The sequence below is a fragment of the Crocuta crocuta genome, unplaced genomic scaffold, assembly GCF_008692635.1.
Source record: "Crocuta crocuta isolate KB4526 unplaced genomic scaffold, BGI_CrCroc_1.0 scaffold229, whole genome shotgun sequence".
Taxonomy (NCBI): Eukaryota; Metazoa; Chordata; class Mammalia; order Carnivora; family Hyaenidae; genus Crocuta; species Crocuta crocuta.
In genome coordinates, this window is record NW_027536464.1 from 3,144,730 (window position 1) to 3,166,828 (window position 22,099).

A 22,099-nucleotide genomic window follows, 5' to 3' on the forward strand; every position below is an offset into this window, starting at 1 on the left:
ATATACTGTTTATTACTTTAAAATTGGAGCTGCTTCCTTTAGTAGCAATGTGGGGCTAACTGCCAAGCCCTGTGTTGGATGCTGCAAATACCAAGGTGGTTATAAACGGTCCCAGCCTTAGATTCTAAAGAAATTCTTACTGGGTTTTTATTTTCCAGTTCATAGATCTTTAGTCTAGACTCTGCCTTTCCGATTATTCAACTGCTGTGTTATCATTCATTTTTGTTTCGGCCCTTACCTGTGTCCCAGGCCTCTTGAAAAAGTAGCCAAAGCAATGGTGAGGACAAAGGAATGGGCAGACTTGAGTTCTGCTCTTAATTCACTCTGTGACTAGATTTTTCTATTTATTTCTCTGATCTCAGTGAATCTCTATGTAATACGAGAGGAATAGGGATACAAGGGACCTCAGGGATATAGTCATTACTGGTTGAAAGACACAAATATTTATTAAAAGATGACTATTGCTCAGATGTTGGAGACATAAAGGTAAATGAAATTTGGTCCCTGGCCCTGAGGGGCTTACAGTCTAGCAGTAAACCAATCTTTCAGCCTGTGGCTCCTGCCTTGTACCTAGCCCATACCTTGAACTTGGTCCTGGGGGATTGGATATTAATTTGGGCATGGAATGTAGAGCTAGTTCTTTCACCACATTTGCTATTTCGAGTGGAACCGATCATCTTTCTACCTCCTGTTTCCAGAGGAGAAAGAGATATTCTGATATAAGTCCTGAGCATTCACATAAGATCTATAACTGACTTTGCTGTGAATTAAAGTTGAAACATCCAGTTCCATAACTTTGGGTAAGTAATGGCCTCTTTTTTACTCTCCTGATAATGAATGGTTTAAATTAGATGACTTCTGGGGTCCCTCCCACTCTAGCATTCTTAAAGCTGAAGATCATGGCCACATCACTTGGCCCTTCTACCGGTGTCTTGGCTCAATCCTCAGGAACATGTGTCTAAACTGAGACATTTAATTGTCTCTTCTGCTCTTTTCTCCCTTTGACTCCATCCCCAATCCCTGAAGTCCTGATCCACTGCCTTGAGCTTGCCATATGTATGTCTGCTTCTTGGCTTCTCAATTCCTTCTTCACTTCCAGTTCAGCTCTTTCTGTCTTGAAATCAGACTCTCTCTCCTTGGATTTTACCAGTCCTCCTAACCTGGCTCATGAGTACCACCTTCTCCCCTCAGTTTGAACCATATTTTGCTCCTAACTATATCTCCTTTAAAGCTTTATGGTATCCATTTTATAAGCAATGTAAAAATGAGGCTACTAATTTTTATTTTTTACACTCAACTCCTTACAAATTATCCCTTTGTATTGCAGTCATTTCTACCACTACTCCAGGTTACATACCCTCACTCTATGTACCTCGCCTCATGCCCTCTACTGTTGGTTAAAATGCTTCTGTAATTGGTGACTAGTATAGCACATAGGCATATATTAGGGTAAAAAAAAATCTTTCAAAGACATTACAGGAATCCACAGCTGCTTTGTCTGAGTAGCTGGCTATTCATTTGGCAGCTTATATTTTTGTTTAACATTGATAACTGGGAACTGGTTTAAAATTTACCTAGATACTTGCTAATTTGGAACATGTTTCCCCCCTTGAGAATTTTTCTCAGAGGTATTTACATTTACTTTGGTCACTTGATAATCAAGTTGCTATATTTGGCTTACTTCAGCCATAACAAAATAATTTAAAAGCTATTAAAATCAACTTTATTTTTTTACATTTCTTCAGGGAAAAATTACCCTTTTTAATCTACACCTCTTTTGTCAATAACTTGCATTTTCCCAGAGTCATAGTGGTTTTGATAGCATGATTTCTGATAATACTGGATTTCTGAAGAAGGCAATTAGCACATTACAGCAGAAGAGACTCATTAAACCTTTTGTTATTTTTTTATTTTGCATTTTTCTCTTGCCATAATTTGTAAAGTGTGAGAGACAGAGTTCTCCAGGGCCAAGAGCTAGGCAAAGTGACCCCGAAACGGCTGGGGTTGGCACCTCTGAGGAAAGACAAGGATGCTCATGGGGAAGAGGAAATCCCATCCCCCACCCCAGCATCCAGTCAAGTACAAGAAGGGATTGGCACCAAATGGCTGCAACACTGGAGGTAGATGATATCAAGGACTTAGCAGTGAGGTAGCATCTTCTTTTCCATTGATGCCTTAGGTCAGTGGATGAGATACAACTTTAAGGAGAAAAAGTGGCAGTGATTGAAGTTCAGAAGTTTCCTTTTTAAAAAAAATTTTTTTAATGTTTTTATTTTTTCTGAGAGAGAGAGAGGGAGACAGCGTGAGCAGGGGAGAGTCAGGGAGAGAGGGAGACACATAATCTGAAACAGGCTCCAGGCTCTGAGCTAGCTGTCAGCACAAAGCCCAACGCGGGGCTCGAACCCATGAACTGTGAGATCATGACCCGATCCAAAGTCGGACGCTTAACTGACTGAGCCACCCAGGCACCCCCAAAGATCAGAAGTTTCCAAAGATGAATCCCAGGGGCAATTCATCTGAGATATAGTATATTAAGAATAAATTTAACCTTCAGGACAAACAGGGAACATTCCATCTCTTGGAGGAATTGAAACCTTCCCATGGACCTTACTTCCAGGGAAGTCTCCATCTTGCCCAGAATGAGACACATTTTGACCCGGAGACTTTGTTTTATCTCATCTTTTATTTTTATTCCCTCCTGCTACCCCCAGTCCACCAACAAAAAATGCCTTGCATATCCTTCCTCCTGCTTATTTCTCTTCAGATTTTCCTCTTAGTTGTAAGTTATCTATCAATTCATCTCAGATCTCCAGTCCTTCATCCCAGCTCTCAACATCCAGCGGTAGCTTCCACTCAGTCCAGCAAACCAGAGTCAGCCCTTAAACAGTATTAGTCAGTGGTAAGACCTGTGGGAGACGAGGTGAGCACACGGCCCGCGGAGGCTCTGGGAGGGAAGTGAGGAGGGCATTTTGATGGTTGTCTGAGTTTTAAAGGACAAATGAAGATAGGGAAGGGCATTTCTTCTAAGTGCAGTGGAGACAGCATTTGCAAAGGTAACAATACTCGCTACACCATTGGGATGGCATGAAACTGCAAAGTATGTCAGGGGAGTTTGGTTTGACTGGAGAGAAAAGTGAAAGGAGTAAAAAGTCTGGACGCAGACAAAATTCAGGAGTCAGTAATGTGCCACAGTAAGCAGTTCAGAGTCTACCAACATATAAGTGAAGCAGATCTTCGAACAGAGAAAGCTATGGTCAGACCCATGCAGAACTCTGGGTTGATTCTTGTGCCACACTCCATCCTCTGCGTCCAACCCTATACACCTAGCCCAGCACACCTCCCCACCATGTCCACCATCACCTCCACAGCCAACACCATCACCTCCCCACCGCACCCCCACTGTCATTCCCTTCACCACCGCCCCAATTACAATCTCCTCTAGCACCGCCTCCCTCACCACACTCCCTCATACCTCTTCCATCCCCACACTCTCCCCACATCATCCAACTCCACTACCCCTCCTCTAGTCCTCTACCACCACCACTTTACTCACCAGAGGAGTTTCACATTTCTAGTGGTTACCAAGTGGCAATATTATGATTTATTCAGGGGCTGTATGGCACTGCCTCCCTCCTCACCAGCACCACCCCCTCCACCATAAGTAGTGTGCTGAGGTATTGTATTTGTTCTCTGAGGAATATCTTTATCAAGGGTAAACGTGAGGCTCAAGGAGGCAACTTGTGTTTTTCTCTGCATACCTCATCCACCTTCCCAGTGCTTCCTTCAGCACAGACTCGACTATGAAAACATAACTTGTCATTGCTCTTGTGAAGGCCACTCAAATGAATTCACTGGGAGCTAAGCCACACAGGCTACCAGAGTGTTCTACTATGAGACCAAACCTCCCATCTCCTGGAAGCAGGTGTTCTGGGCTACTGGTTTCCAAATGAGGCCTCCAGCACCCGTGCTAACTGGCTGTCCTTCATGAGAGAAAATTCTTCCTAAGTATAAGTTCAGCTAGCAGTATGCATGGTCAGTTAGAATGCTGAGAAGTCAAAGGGCCAAGGATAGTACAAGGAGTCAAAAATCTTCAACTCAAGACTCAATACTGCCAGTTTCTAAACAGGTGACTAGGGTCCTTATTCCTTCTCTCTGGGCCTCAGTTTTACATATGTAAAATTATCATGTTGGAACCATTGATTCTAAGATCTTCTTGCCTTTAATACTTGGGGCAGGTGGCTTGATTGTTTTTGGGCTAAGCTCAGCATATGAGTAACATGCTAGTGAGGATATTTTCTCCGAGGCTTCATTCCCTCAACGTGGCCTACCCAGAAAAGGACTCACCCGTGTTCTTGAAAAATCAATATTCCCTTCTCAGGACCAGATGGGTCTTTACACCAGGGGAGGTCCATATCCCCAGCGGTTACCAGCTGGCAATACCATCATCTATTTATTGAGCATTTATCATTGATTTGTGGAGCACATGCCAGCCAGACACTATGCTAAATATTTTTCAAACCGCTTGTCATTTTATCTTTTTAACAATCTCATAAGATATATACTACTGAGATCCCCATTTTATAGAAGAGCACACTGAAGTGTGGAGAAATAAGTAATTTTAGAGTCATTATGGAGCAGGAAATGGCAGAATAAGCCAGGACCACCATAGCTACCTCATTTTCAGGTTCTGTGCAGAATGAAAATGTGGGATCCCTTGTTCAGAAAATAGGACAAATTATCATTAAAGGTAGTAAAACATAGAGCTATTTCCATTCTTCCACAATGTCTTTTACTCCGTCCTAGTATTTTGTAATATGCTATTTAATGTTGTTGTAAGGAAAGAAAAATTAAAATCCTACATTATTAGCATGGATTTTACTGCTCACACTTACATTGTGCAATAACACTTTTAAACGCAAATATAAGGGCATTTCATTCCTATGAGGAATCACTGAAATCACACAAGTCATATTTTGTAGCTCATACAGGCACAGATGTTTCATTCTTACCAGAACAATATAAAAATTGCACAAAATGAGTTCAGATCTTTTTACTTCACTTCTTAATATAGAAACACACTCTATTCTTGAGTTAATGGTATGTATAGAAGGCTGAGAAGAAAAGGAATAGTGAGGTGCCCAAATTTTCCTTTGCTTTCTTACACCCTTCATCATATAAGTGGTTAACTGACAAGGAAGTAATATGAGTAATAAAGGACATGATAAGATTCCTTACTCACTCTCGTTTTTTGGAATGCCATTGCCTTTGAAGCAAGTTGGATCCAAAGCATTCAAAAGGAAAACATGGCCTCTCCTGACTGCTGGAGGCTCCACTCACTCTGTCCTAGACATCACTTGCTTAAGTGGTACTTGCTTTGAGTCTCACTGGACTCCAGTTCATTGGGATTCTGCCAGAATTCCATGCCCACAGGATTTCCTGAACATTGTATGCAAATGGAGTGCCAAGAAGCAGCAGTGAACACTTGCACTGTGGCTCTTTCATGTCCCATGGTTCCATTGAAATTCACTTAAAAAAACTTGAGTACAAAGATACAATTACCAAGAATTTTGCCATGACAATGTCAGAGCATTAAACCAAGCGTGGGGTCCCTCTCATTATAGGGCCCTGGGGCACTAGCTGAATGCCCATAAATCCAGCCTTGACTGGAACTTGCACTTGAATCCATTTAAACAAAAATCTCACTCTACTCCACTATGATATATTGACTCTAGCTGAATTCAAGGAATGATAACTGTGGACCTTTCAGACTTTATTCTTCCCAATTCTCATGTGGTCAGTAGTTTTAAAATATGCCCACAATTACTACACCTTCTTTTAAGAGATAGAGTTTAATTCCCTTCCTCTTAATTACTGTACTATACTTAATGACTTACTTGTGACAAATATAAGGAGGCACAATGATGGTGCATGACTTCCAAGAGTAGAAGAAAGACATTGTACCTTCAGTCTTCCATCCTCTCTTCCATCATTTGATTTGGGACAGACCAGCTGTCATAACATAACATGCCATAACATGAGGGCATAGCCCTGTGGAGAGCTCCACGTGCAGAGCGACTGAGCACCTACTAATGGCCAGTGAGGAACTAAGACTTCTTGCCAATAGCCACATAAGTGTGCCATCTTAGAGGCAGATCCTTCAGTCCAGGTCAAGGCCTTCATGTGATTGCTTGGCTAACATTTTAAGTATAGCCAAAGTCACCCAGCTAAACTTCTCTTGAATTCTCAGTCCACAGGAACTTTGAGATAATAAGCATTTTTGTTTTAAGCCTCTGAGTTTTGGGATAATTGGCTATGCCACAATAGATAACTAACACACCATTGTTTTCAAATAGAATTATACTCTTAGTACAATCCAAAGAATCGAAGCTTTACCCAGGAGTTTTCCTGGCCATGTTTAATAAAGTGTCAGGAGATCTGAAATGAATAAGAGTCCAGCCTCTACTTGTAAGGTACATACTGAGGAGAAAAGGCAGAAGATACTCAAATTTATAGGAGCTATTTCTTCTAGGCACCATTTAATATGACCATGGCTTATCTCTTGCTCTTGATCACTGGTGGATGATGACTAAGCACCCATCACCACCCCCAAACACTCACCTAAGGAAGAAGAATTAGCAATCTGATTGGTTGGTATAGATGATATAGGTGTCCGAGACCATATTCCTTGTGCCTGCCTCAAACCTCACTGTCGTTTGGAGGACCAAATCAAGGCATATTTTACAGAGTACCTCAACAGACTCCACAGCCTGATCTACCACAGGCCAAATGGCCTACGCTAGTTCAGACCCTAAGGAAAAACATGTGGCTTTTCTCATAGTTCACAACACCAGTTTTCTCCTGTCACATTTGAGTATGCTTCAAATTAGAGTTTCCTTAAAGCATTCATACTAAGACTTTGTCCTGATGTTGAAGGTTAGCAGCGAGAGAAGCAGAGGCCTACCTTGGATGGTACCAGCAACATACATGTACCTAAAATGGGGCCAGAAGCCATCACTGCACAAAATCTAATATTAAAAAGCACAGAACCACATGGAAGTCTGCATCACTGCACCCAACTGTTGGCCTGAGCTGCTGGGCTAGTAGTCTGAGGTGGCTGGTGCCCCTAGGCAAGGAGAGGCAAACAGTATCATGGAGGGTGGAATTCCATCACAAAGAAGGAGATTTATTTAGGGAACAGCTGGAATTGACAGGGTGGTTGTAGAGGCTGGTGTTAATCATAAGGCCCAGCTGTTTTCAAGTAGCAAAGTGTATCTATTGGTTTTAGCAGCACTGACAGTGATCAACAGGTTTAACAAAAATAGGGACTCAACTGGGAAGAGGCAACTGGGAAAGCATGTATCCGATATTGATGGGAAATGGTATTTCTATTCAAGAGGTCAGAGGAGAGTATTTTGGTTTCCTCAAGAGTCCTGAAGAAGCTTTCCTTCTTGTGGCTTCCGGTTGCATCCAGAGAGGACAGAACTGCTGTCGAAACTGTTCATCTCAAGCATGGTCAATGTCCTTTTTTTAATGTTTATTTATTTTTGAGAGAGTGCATGCAAGCAGGGGAAGGGCAGAGAGAGGGGGACAGAGGATCTGAACAGAAGCAGGCTCTGTGCTGACAGCAGCAAGCCCCATGTGGGGCTCAAACCCAAGAACCATGAATGAGATCATGACCTGAGCTAAAGTCAGCCACTCAGCAGACTGAGTCACCCAGGTGCCTCAAGCATGGTCATACTCTTTGAGGCTTGGGTCATCCTGGGTAGGTCTTGATAGTGTGAAATTTTTGATGGCTAGAGATTGACAAGTATTCTCTTCTCTATTCTGTTCTGTGGCAAGGGCTGAAGAACTCCCAAGGTTTTCAGGGTGTAGGGAGGAACCATTTTGGCCCATCTCAATTCAGAGAGGTAGAATTTTCTTCCAACACAATGAAAAGGGAAATTCTGACTCTCTTCATCAGTTGCAGTAGATAAAACTTACCTGAGTATTTATAGGAGCCTGAAATTTGGGGGACTATACTTCTTGGTTGGTTAGTGCTAATGCTTTTAATATCACTCCCTGCTCAGTCATAGCACAGGCTCTTGCCTCTAATGTCCCCTTGACCAAGTGATCAGGTGCAGCAGGCTTATTGTATCTGATAATGTACTTTACCTTCGTGTAGTAACTCCCCAGGGCAGTGCCTCTCTGCAGTGAGAAAAATGTCAGTTTCCACTTTCTCCGCCTCTAGCTGACTCTGTTGTGTAGATTAGATGTTTTTATTTAGCAGGAAAGGAATAGAAGCCCCACTCTGGATACATGCTTTGCCTCCTCCAAACCAACCACTTCTAGAGATGGATGTGGAAGAATTATAGGCGGAATGTTATACCAACATAAATATATAGATATAATATTATATCACACACATTATAAATATTCATATACATATATAATCTTTCTGTTTCTTTTGAAGGTCAATTGCACACATGTTACTTTATCCCTAAACTCTATGATGCCACAGCATGTACTTCCTGAAAAGGATGACATTCTCTTATATAAACACAGAACAATGATCAAAACTGGGAAATTAATATTGATGCAATGCAGATATGATCTAATCTATAGATCATATAGATAGTTCCAATGATGTTATTAGAACAAAAGAAAATTCTGGATCATGCTTTGCTTTTGGTCGCCGTATCCTTTGAAGCACCTTTAATTTTGAAATCCCTCAGTGTTTCTTTGCCATTGATGAAATTGATAATTGAGAAGAATGCCCCATTTATTTGGTAGATAGTCACTCAGTTGGGGTTGTTTGATGTTTCCTCTCGATTAGATGTAGGCTATGTGATTTTAGCAAGAACATCATAGACATGATGTTGTATTCTCAGTACAAAATATGAGGAGGTACATTCCATCTATTTGTCTCATATCTGGACATGGTAAGCTTGATTATTTGGTCAAGATGGTGTCTGCCCACTTTCTCCATTATAAAATCACTATTTTCTTGCTTATAATTAATATGTACCTCAGGGTGGGGGTGGTACCTTGAGATTATAGAGGAATCCTGTTACTCCTCAAAATTTCACACATTAGTTTTAGCCATTAGAGATTGTGTTTAAATTAATTATTATTATAATGGTTCCTGAAGAGTAGTGTCTTAATTCCATCATTATTTCTATGATTATTGGTTGGCTTTCTACTGTGAGAAAAACATTCTCTTCTAATCCATTTTATTTGTTTATTAATTCCTTCATCCATTTACGTCAGTGTAGACTAATGGATTTTATTCTCTTCAGTGGGTGGCATTCCTTTACTCTGATTATTTATTTGGATGTCAAGATTGTTCCAGATTTCACCAGTCCAAGCTCTTTCAAGAGACTGGTTCCTATGTCCATTTGACATATCTACATCATTCTTTGTGCACTTTCTTACTTTTTGGCACAAAAGAATATTTTCATTACATCATCTCAGTTTGTATATTTTCATGATCCAGCCCCAGATTCATCCATTTCTCAAGAGAGTCTTGATTCCTTTTAATGGAAAAAGGCATTTAGATCCATGCTTTGGACATTATTGTTTCTAGATCCTATCAGCAAATATAGAAAACAGATGTATGCATGCCCATACACTCATACATACAAGCTTGTGTGTATACCTATTTAATATCTATGTCTATATCTATATACTAGAAACCACGAGTTTCCATGGATACCTACATTTCAATTCAGTGGCACAGGATTCATTCCGTTACTCCCCCATCCATAATTGGAACTTTCTTATCCAACAATGAGAAATATGGCACCCATTTTCCACAATATATGTCCTTATTTGTTCAAAATATAAAAAGTATTTTCAAACTTGCTAACCCATGATTGTTTGAACAAAAGAAACCTACTAACTAGAGTTCAATATTTGTTTAAAAATTGTGGTTTTTTTCCTTTTAGCTTTAAGGCATAGAGTTTAAATATTATGTCCAGAAGTTATTCAGGTTAGATTTTCTTTCCCACTTCAGTATGGTTATATAATTTATTTGATTTTTGGCTTGGTTTACTTGCTTTTGTTTGAATCACATTTTAGGACTTTTTCTCCTCTCCTTGCTTACTTTTTTTTAAAGCTATGTGAAATGTTAACATAATTCCCAAAGTCTAAACTGTACAATAGATATGTGCCAAAAAGTATCATTCTCCCCATTCCATCTATTCTTCCAAACGCCTTCTCATTCACCCTTTGTAAGTAACTTTGGTGGACAGAATTCTAAAATGACCATCAATGACTTTGACCATTGTAAATGCCCACCCCGTCAAGTGTACATGGAGCCTGTACATATGATGAGGTAGCACTCTCCCAATTATGTTATAAAGCAAAAGGGAGATTTGCCTAATAACATGAGTTCTTTGAAAGCAGAGTTTTCTCAGGCTGGTATCAGAAGTCAGAGCAATTCACAAGACTTGACACATCACTGCTGTCTTGAAGATGGAGAAGGTCATGTGGCAAGGAGCACAGGAAAATTTGAGAACTGAGTAGACTTCGGCTGAGAGCCAGCAAGGAAACATGGACTCCAGGTCCAACAGCTGCAAGGAACTGAATTCTGCCAGCAACCTGCATACACTTGGAATTGAGTTCTTCCCCAGAGTCTTCAGATAAGAACTCACACTGACTGACACTTTGATTTTGTACCTAGGAGACTCTTAGCAAAACCCCAGTCAAGTCCACCCGGACTTCTGACTTACACAACAGTGAGTTATGAGATGTGTTTTGTTTTCAAGCACTGCTATAGTAGAAAATAATACAGTAACCAGCCCCATTAGTTTCTAATTTATCCTTACTGTATTATTATTATTTTTATAAGCAGTACATGTTTGTTTCTTTATCCTTCTTTCTTAAACAAAAGGTAGTATACGTTTTTGTAGTTTGCTTTTTTCCACTTACTATATCCTGCAAATCACTCAACCTTAGTTCATGGAATTCTTTCTTTATTGGTTTTTCCTGCACAGAATACTCCATTGTGTGATTTTAACATTATTTATGAAACAACTCTTCTATGTGTGGGTATAGAGGCTGTTTCCCATAGTTTGCAATTATAAATATTGCTGCAACATTTAGCCCTTTGGGTCCTCAAGGGAATTCCTAGAAGTGATATCTTCAGGCCAAAAGATACACATGTACATGGTTTTATTCAATATTTCCAAATTCCTCTCATAAGGCTTGTACCATGTGACATTCTTACCAGCAATGTAGTTATGTTGATGAATATATTTTATGCAGTTTATTTTTTTTTCCTGGGTATTTTTGGGAGTATAATGGGAACATCAGATTTCTATGGCAGCCATTGCATTGATTGTTTTTTCTTTTTCAAAAATGTTGACAAATAACTTTCCAGGAAAATTGTTCTGTATTCTCTTGATACCATATGTGAGTGCCTGTTTCACCACATGCAGCCAGTGGAAGGATCTGACTTCAGTCTTTTAAAAAAATTTAGGCATAAATTTTAGTGTTCCTTGGCATACACTGAGTAAACATTTTGGCTAAATAAGAAATGGGAAATGCTAAGATCATATCTGTCTGAAATAAAAGGTGATGACAAATATTATCATTATCAGAAAATAAAACGTGGAGATACCAAAAGTATCCTGAAATTGTTTAAAAATTTAATTATAATGATAAATTTTATTATGAAATATTTAAGTTAAAATTTTAAACTTAGAATTATAATGCAAGAATAGCATTTTCCCAGAACGGTCAGGTGTCATTTTGCTCATGCACTCATTACTGAATGTTGAGTGTTATATTAAATAGGATCTCTTCCATTTATGATTATGGTGATGTAAGATGTTTCGGGAATACTGATTTTTCTCTAACATTTTCCTTCTTTTTAAAAAATTTTTAAAATGTTTTGTTTATTTCTGAGAGAGAGAGAGAGAGAGACAGCGTGAACAGGGGAGTATCAGAGAGAGAGGGAGACACAGAATCCAAAACAGGCTCCAGGCTCTGAGCTAGCTGTCAGCACAGAGCCCAATGTGGGGCTTGAACCCAGGAACTGTGAGATCATGACCTGAGCTGAAGTTGGACACTTAACCGACTGAGCCACCCAGGCTCCCCTCTAACATTTTCCTTCTTCAGATTTAATATTCTTTATTATGTCAATATAAAATATATCAAAAGGGTGTTGATCTTTTGGCCTTAATAAATTTTGAGATAACAAAGTAAACATTCTGCTTTTATCCTGGCTTCATTATAGATTTAGGAAATTAATAAATTATATACTCTTTGAGTGATTCATGACCTAACTCTAATACAACTAAAAATTGAGCATAGTGCTTAAAGGCTATTTTGTATCTTGCTTCATATTAATTCTATTTTATAAATGCAAGCATACAAAAATAAATAAATAAATGAATAAATGAATGAATGAATGAATGAATGAATGAATAAATAAAAGCAAATAAACAAAAAAAAATCCTCAAAGATCAAAATTATGATCTACATATGCCTTTCAGGGAAGATATCTTATTATTCGGACTTCTTATTATTGAAATGTTTATGTGTATTACTCAAAAAGCATGATCTTTCTAAATTTATCAAGCTAATATATTCTCCTCATATTAGTAATAACTGGAAATGTATTTTCCTATTTATTTCGCTAATTGGAAATTCGCAGCAATTATTTTCTGTTCATGAAATTAATAGCTTTCATGATCATCATAATTATTGCAACATTTTACTCTTTCAATAAGGTATATACACATCTACTTCAAAAAACAAAGAATTTTAACACATAGCACACAGAGAAATCATCACTGAAAGTTAGACCTAGGATGCTTACCTGATTTTGCATATGCATATGTATCCCTCGTACTACTAATATTTGTTACATGGACGACTTCTGATAGAAACATATGAGGTCACATGATTTTAACCACACAGAAGCTGAGAGACAGCATTATTGCTATTGAAGAAGAAAGAAGCTCACGCTGAAAAGCTGATGCTGAGAGAACCATGGCTGGAGCCACATGTATGAATCCCTAAAATACTTTATTTCAGTGTAACTCTTATTTCTTGAGAACAGCTGAGGTTGAACTCTTCCATGTCATTTTATTTCTTTTTCTCTGAATTATATATTCATGTCTGCTTTTCAAATTTGGGTTTGTAACCTTTTCCACTGTAGTTAGTAATATTAGTCCTTCACATTTATAGACTTCTTTATGATGTCATTGATTATGATCACCATGAGAGGTGGCAAAATAGATGTTATTATCCCTATTTAATAACTATGGAAACTGAGATTCCGAAATCTGAAGTAGCTTGCATAAAAGTTACACAGTATGGGTATAGGATGTGTATGAGAACCCTGTGATATATTAAAACATTCTAAGTCTCTCTTCTATCACCACCTTATTCTGGAATGTGGACTTAATCTCTTTCTAGCAGAGCACGAAGTATATGAAGATCCATTCATCTTTCAAAAGCTCTTTACCAAGGTATAGCATCAACTGAGTTTAGCTTCCTGCATATATTTATAAGAGATGACTTAGTTGCTGTCTGGTCTCTAAGAGAAATAAAGGGGGTGAAAAACTCTAGAAAATCCTTCCCTGATAACCAGAATTTCCAGAGAAGGAGTGTCATGTGAGTTTAGATGCATTATCAACATGGTCACTATTTTAAAAAATTTTTAATGTTTATTTATTCTTGAGAGGGAGAGAGACAGAGTGCAAGCAGGGTAGAGAGGGAGAGAGAGAGGGAGACACAGAACCTGAAGCAGGCTCCAGGCTCCAAGCTGTCAGCACAGAGCCAGACTTGGGGTTTGAACTCACGAACCGTGAGTTCATGACCTGAGCCAAAGTCAGACGCTTAACCAACTGAGCCACCCAGGTGCCCCAACATGGTCAGTATTTTAAAGAACTCAGATTTCATGACCTATTTGGTTTTTTAAGGAAGATATGTTTGTCTTTACTAAGAATGTCCAGTGTGCAAATGAAAACTTTTCTGCCAAAAGAATTCATGGTAAAACTTTCAATTTTGTGATGTTCTGGAACCAGGCCCATAGGGCAAGCCCAGCTGTTCTCTGAAAAAAGAGAAAGAGAAAGAGAAAGAGAAAGAGGGAAGAAAGGAAAGGAAAGGAAAGGAAAGGAAAGGAAAGGAAAGGAAAGGAAAGGAAAGGAAAGGAAAGGAAAGGAAAGGAAAGGAAAGGAAAGGAAAAAGAAAGAGAAGAAAAGAGAGTTAATATAAGAAGCTGAGCAGAGGGAATAAAAGAAAAGGTGTAGGGCAAGGAGAGGAGAGTCTGCAGTGGAGATGGGGACAGTATTCCTTGGGACCTAGAAATCAGAGTCTCTTGTTTGCACTCAGTCTCATTTAATCCTAATTATTCAAAATAGCCGCATCCTTTTTCTTCCAAGATTCCCAAGAAGTGCATATGTTGTTTTTCTTGCCCTTTTCGATGTATTAACCTTCTTTATCTCAATTTCAGTTTTTGTACCCTCTTACTCAGACACTTTTAGTATGTTTACTTTCATCCAAGAATGTGCCCTGACAGTGATTGCCGCTGTTTTGCAGGAATCGGAGGATAAACATGACTTTGCAGCACCATTGCAGGCTTCGAACTGGGATTTCTCACAATGTGACACATTTCTAGAAACTGTACTCACTCAAGTCTCCGGCCTGCAGTTACTGAGCACTTGAGAGCGTAGGGACAGGGTAGGATGAAGGCGTGAGTTCAGGAAAGCTGATGTGGCTGTCACACTAGCCTGACTCACATTCAAGATGCATACAGGGATAGCGGGAGACTAGTGTAAGTGTCTGTCTTCCTATCTGTGGTATGAACTCTATGGACAGAACTAATTGAATCCGGTGAAGAGGGATGTGATGGAAAAAGCAATTCTGCTAATGGATTAGACATTAGAAAGCTCTGGATCAAAGGATTCTTGCATCATTAAAACCCTAGGGGAAGAGTACTGTGGCTTCATGAGGCGGGGGCCCTGGCTAATTTCTCAAAGATTTGCATTTAGGAGTGGAGCTACAGAAACGGTTTGAGGCTGAAGTTATCCCTGGATCATCCAAAGCAAAGAACAAAACCTTCCCTGGTGAATCTAAAACTTGAATTTGATGAATAGAGGCTGCGTGAAATGTGATGTGCTTGGTTTTCTGCTAGTCTGATGTAAGTTAATGTCCATCCGAACACCAGCAATTAGTAACAAGCAGTAGAAAGGCCCTGGTTATAAGGCGAGGATTTCTGACTCTACATATGCAGGTGTGCACGTAAGCGCAAGCGTGAGCATGTGCGCACACATGATCACAACTCACCATGATCCAGCACTGTGTGCTCCTTATAGATATGTAATAAAAACAGTGGAGTAGATTCTTCATAAAATACTATCAATTCTTTGAAAGCTCAGACTAAAACAGGTGGCTTTGCCTTTCATGGTGAGTAATCTACTTATCTGGAACATTGAAGAATTGTAATACTTTTCTGCAGTCAAGTTTCTAAAAATACCTCTAGAAGAGGAATTCAAATGTAAGAAAACGTAAGGTCTTATCTGGAGGAAAAATAGGGCAAGATGAAGAGAAACCGGGAGATGAATCTACTTTCATAAATGTTGTAACAAGGCAGAACGGATGAGAGGCACCTCCCCATGGCATCTCAGCGGGAGCCCCTGGTGGGAATAGTTCTCTCTGGGAAACATCCCTTTCCTCCAGGTGCAGAGAAAAGTGGCTTTCAAGGCCACTGCTGCTCATTTGTGATTGTGGCAGCTGAAATAGGGTTCCTAGCTTTGGTAAATATAAATAGAGAACACCTAGTTAAATCTGAATTTGAGACAATGAATGATTTTCTAATAGAAATGTGTATGTCCCATGTAAATATTGAGTTTATCCCTGGATCATTCCAAAGAAATATTTTGTGAGACCTGCTTCTGCTAAAATATAATCATTGTTTATTTGAAATTCAAATTAACTTGTCATCCTATATTTTATCTGGCAATCCGAAACTCAGCCTCCCTCTTCCAGCCCTCCCTCCACAAAAAAAAAAAAAAAAAAAAATCTTGTTTATTAAGAAGAACATAGTGGCTCAATGGGCAGGTCCAGGTCTTGATGATGGAATAAATGTTATTTTATAAGAATTAAGACTGTATACTTACTAAAAAATAATACATGTCCTTGTAAAAATTATTATCATTTGAAATTATTTATTTTATTTTATTTTTGAGAAAGAAAGCACGTAAGCATGAGGGACAGAGAAAGAAAGGGACAGAGGATCTGAAGCGGACTCTACTCTGACAGTGAGCCCGAGGTGGGGCTGGAACCCACAAACCATGAGATCATGACCTGAGCCAAAGCTGGACGCTCAACCAACTGAATCACCCAGGTTCCCCTAAAATTATTTTTAAAAGAAATATGCATTTTGACAATTCAAACTATATAGACACATACAAAGAAAATTTTAATAATCTACTACTGTTCTTCAGTATCATATCTCCATGGTGACCAATATTCACTGTTGTGTATTTATACACGTTTATTACACTCATGTGTGTATGTATTTATGTGTAATTCTCTTTAAATGGGAACATATGACCCTGAACCAGATATGCATGCATTCAGGCTGTCTAGTCAAAGGACCTGGAAGATTACAGCTCACTGTGGGCAATGGCAGATTAGCATACTTACTCTATTGTTCCCAGCCTTGACTGCAGGCACATGTTCCCTAGGACTTCAGGTCCTCCCAAGGTCACACTCCTCCCTCCCCGTGCTGTCTAATACAGTAGCCACTAACCACGTGTAACTGCTGATAACTTAAAATATGGCTTGTCCAGAGGGAGATGTGCTGTGAGTGTTAAATATGCACCAGATTCCAAAGACTTAGTTACAACACAACCCATTACTAAACTGTATATTCACTACGTGCTGAAATGATAATATTTTTGGATGTATTGGGTTAAATAAAATGTGTTCCTGGAACTAATTTCATGGGTTTCTCTTTACACTTTAAAAATGAGGCTGCTAAAAAATTACTTATGCAATTTACATTGTATCTCTCTTGGCAGAGCTTTTCTAACCCAAAGTTCTCCTCCAAAATGGCATGAGTTCACCCCAAGGGAAACACAAAATGATTCCTCGAAGGTGTGGAAAGAAAATGTTACTTCCATTCTTACTTATTTTTTCCTTCTCTGTTGTTTTAATTTATAATTCTGTGTCAGTCTCAGAATATACATGATATATCAGTATGGCAACAAATGAGTATAATTTGCAATAAACATATTTATTTGGGAAGGTAGTAAAAACACATTCGCTGAGCGGGATTGCAATGAAAAATAAAAACACATGGAGGCCGTGCTATTAGGGCAAGCAGAAGCCCTGTCTTCCTGTGTCTCATACTTCTCCTTACAGTGCTCCCCTGGGAGTGTGTCCTCCCTTCCATTCCTTTGTGCTCAATCAAGTTCAAAGGCTTCCCTAGGAGGAGATAGGAAGCCCTAACTTTGGCTTCCCATTTCTTGGATCTTAGGGTTTGGTGTCCTTGTTCCTCCAGTCCCCTGACCCTTCCCTCTAGCAAGGTTAAGCTGCTTCTGACCTTTCCCACCTTCTTCTCTGATGGTCTAGTTCCCACCCCAAGGCACACGGACCTCCCTCACCCTCCCCTCACTGCAAGGTCCTCCTGGGGCTTTGAAGGTTACAAAGAACTGGCTTTACATCACTTTGATCCATGATGAGAAGAGAGAGAAGGCATAACTGACATGAGAAAATGATTGATGCCAGGGCTTGGACCATGGGAGGATTCACTGTCAAGTCTATTCCCATTCGACTGAAACCAGTCCTTTCTCAACCCAGACAACTGATGCTAGAAAGGAGTTTGGGGGAGTTCATTCAAATGTAACACATTCTTCAAAAGGACATCTGTTCAATCATTTCTTTTGGAGGCACTAGGTGGACATTTGGATAAAAAGACCACAGTGGGGGCAGTGAGAAATATGGGATTGAAACATGAGTGGTCAGACAGTTTCACAGAGAAGTTGGACATAGGGCAGAGTTTTTTAAAGGGGATTTGGACCTCCCCATCGGTGGCTCAGGTGCATGTGTGCACACACACGCACACACACACACCCCTTGCCCTGCCCCCAGGATCCTTCTCCCTGAAATTGAAACCCGCCTTTGTTTCTAGTAATTCATATCTCTCTCCAGCTCACACACGCATTCAATCCCTCACTCTTATACTCGGAAAACATTTACAGATCAAGGGCTTGTTCTGTGGAAGACATCAAAATGCAAAGATAATTAAGTCTGATGACAACAATAAGGGGGTTCTGGGTTTGCTCTTGTAAGTTGAACCTCATAAGGTTGCCTATATTAGTTTCTGGCCTACCAAATGGCCATTTTATAGGGTTAAGTTTAATATTCTTGATGCACACACATACATATTTGGAGTTCTTACCAATATAGAACATTTGTCCAGGACACAAATTCTAGCACCAGACTTTTTTTTAAACCAGATTTGAAAATTTAAGTAAATTTTAACATACCTCATCTGAACTTCATTTTCTTCAAATGAAAATTTTAAAAAAGTCAAGACATTCTATTTCATGGTGCTGTTGTAAGGACTAAAGACATAATGGGGGTGCCTGATTGGCTCAGTTGGTTAAGTGTCCAACTTTGGCTCAGGTCATGGTCTCACACTTCATAGGTTCCAGCCCTGCATTGGGCTCTGTACTGATAGCTCAGAGCCTGGATCCTGATTCGGATTCTGTGTTTCCCTCTTTCTGTCCCTCTCCCCATGCTCTGTCTCTCTCAAAAATAAATAAAAACATTAAAAAATCTTTAAAACATTTTAAAGACATAATCTTCATAAGTACTTAATAGATTGCCCAGCACACAGTATGTGTTCAATAAATGTTAGCAGCTGTTACCAGTATTGCTGGGCAGTATTATCACTACCATCTATGAAGCTCTATTATATGTATTCCTTTTTGCAAAACAATAAATGAGCCTTGCTCAAACTATAATAAAAGCTCCCAGCCAGCAAAACGAACCACCTTATCAACAGGGAAGAAAAGAACATCTAAACCATAAAAATTCAACAAAAGTTCTTCAAAGAAAGCATTTGGGCATTTTAATGTTTGAGTTTAAGTGGAGAAGTCAGCACAAAATGGCAGTGGGGCACAGAAGGGACACAGAAAATGTCTGGGTATGGGAAGAGGGGTGGCAGATGGCCTTGCTGGCTTTGTTTCACTTTAGGGAAGGGTTTTAGTGTCTAGAGGCTTGCCTGTTTATTCTGAATGAGAGCCAAGGGGTGAGTGCCCTTGTGAGGAGTCTGTGGTGAGTTTCATGTTTGTGCAGGGAGAGTTTGGAGGGCAGAACGTGGCCACAAGGACCGATGGACAGAGAGAGCCGTGCCTGGATCTTGAGCGAGCAGCTGACAAATGTCAATGCTCTGATGAGGACACATGGTTGAATCAACACAGGTTGCTGAGCTCCCAAGCCAGAAGCTGAAGAAATCATTGGTGCTATTAGCAGTCTGCTGGCCGGAGAGCTGTGCCAAGCTGGCTAAGATCCTCCAGGGCAAATGCCGGAAGCATGTTGGACCGTTGGGCCGTCCCTACAGAGAAGCTGCAGGCTAAGTGTCCCTTCCCTGTGGTCGCCAGAGGCCACCACAATCAGTCTGATCAATCACTCCAACAACCAAAGCGTTGTTTGCAAGACAGAAAGTGAAACAAAGGAACATCAGACAAGTGCTGCACTAGATTGGTGGAGCCAAAGGTTTGCCCCAGGGGTGCCAAGAAGGAGCCTAAGATCTAGGAAAGCAGGGCCCTGGGCACAGATCACGGATCGGGGTGGATGGAATCTTACCCTTAACATTTAATATTTGTGGGGCACAAGGCCAGGACTTTTCGTCCATGCCTCAGTTTCCCCCATCTGAGAAATAGTGATAAAATCTGACTTGCAGGGTTGTTGGGAGGTCGAAAAAAGACGACGAACGTGCCTTGCCAGGTGCACGTTAGTTTCCTTTCTTCCCTTCTAGAAAGTCACTCCAGGAAAGAGCCAGCAATTCTGAGCCCGAACGGCACACAGAGCCCGCCCTGCCTTATGAAAGCAGGTTTCCCCCCTCCCCCTCCCTCTCTGCCTCACCCTGTCCTCTCTTCCTGGCTTTTCCCCAGAAGGCCCCAAGGCTCCCAGGCCAACTGCCAAACCACAGGACGCTGTGATTGGCTTTCAGGGCCCCCCACCCCCCACTCTGGCCCCCTCTAACAGCATCTCCCCGGTGTAACAGTCCTGCTCAGGGCTGGCTCCCTGGAGGGTAAGGCCCGTAGCTACGCAGCTATGCCGGCACTTGCAGGGGGATTCATCTGAAACCACCATCAACAGTCTGTGTTTATTTGGGGCACACACAGGAGCCAAGGGCTATGAATGGAGCTGCATTCCAGAACTCTCCATGATTCCCATCAGGCTATGTCAATCAGGCCCTTTACCTGGAAGGAAGCTAGGCTTTCTCCTTACAATTCCTCAAAAAGGGAACCACACACTAGCTGCAGAGTGTACTTCTTTCCACCCACCGACAGTGCCATCCAATCCTGTGCGGTACGGAAGACGGGAACTATCAGAGCAATGATGAGAAATGGTGGCACCAAATCTTACACGTTTACAGTTGTAAGGGTGGGAAGACTTCTTTATGTTACGCTGTTTAGTGTTTCAACTTTTTATTGAAGAGTAACACACAGGGAGAAAAGTGTACAAACTATGAATACGCAACTAGGAGTGGGCGGGGGACCAGAATTGACCCTCCCACTGGGCTCTGACATTTTCAGCTGTACCATGAAGCCTCTTATAGCACAAGAATTCAGAACATAGCTTAGTAACTTCTCAGTGTGGTTATTACAAGCAGCCGTGGGCTCTGGCCGGCTCTCACCAGCTCGGAAGAGCTTAACTGCATACATACTTCCCATCTCCACATTCGGAAGCCTCACACCCGGGTTTGAAATCAGCGGCGTAGATAGGCGTCCTTATACGCAGAAGACAGCACTTCTGTCCCCCCGAGAGACAACTGTTAAACATTTATCAACAAATCAGTGCTTGCCACCCTCCTAAAAATCTGTGAACTAAATCTAAGAAACTTTTTGTTCGACTGCAGCTTCATCGGTCCCTGCACATGCTCAAAAAAAAAAAAAAATCCATTCCCCAATACCCTGCCCTGAGAGTGCATAGCATTTACTATCTCCCTTCTGGAAACACTCCTACATCTGACAGTGGCTACACCTCACCTTTTCTCCTCTTTTCTGAGTTCTGTTAAATGATTGCTGTTCTGAGTTCTGTTAAATGATTGCTGTTCTTTCTTCGGGAGTATGTAAGTGACTCCCCAGAGAGACATCCAGGTGGAGGATTGCAAACCCCGCGCGTCCTGGCGAGGGGGCGCGGAGCCCTGCAACGACATCCACGGCCTCTTGGACGCACTCACTCCCAGACAACGTCCCTCTCTCAGCTGGCTTCTCCTAAGCCTGTGCCTTTCTCCATTCGTCGCATTTCCTATCTGACCAGACACTGCCCTGGGGGCAGATCAGACACCTCTGACCTTAAAGCAGCAAGGTAAGGAGCGCCCAAGGGACAGCCCTGCCCCATCCCTTCCCTGGCTCTCAGGCCCTCCTCTGTTTGCCAGGGCGGTGTGGGTCAAATGATCCCTGCATCCCTTGGCCCTTAGGCCACTGTGTGCCTTTTTGCAGTTTGGCTGCTCAGGGAAGTCCATATATATATATATATACGTATATATATACGTATACGTATATATGTGTATATACATGTACATATATATACGTATATATATTTATTTTTTTTTACACGAACCAGAGGGAGTGGGGCAAAACGCTGAAGCAATCTTTTAAAGACCCCACACCCGACCTCTGTCTGAACGTATAATTAATCTCCAGAAAAAGCAGCTCACTGATGGGTCCGGGCTGTGCCTCGCAGATCAGGGCCGGGAACAGAGCCCAAGGATTTATGAGGTGACGTCAGTTTGAAGACCCGCAGGCAGGGCCTGAGCTGTGTTTTACACACTCCTCGATTGTTTTAACGGGCCTGCTCTTGAAGGGCTCCAAATCTCTCCCGGAGCTGAGCTTTATTAAAATGGCAAAGATGGAGAGGAATGCTT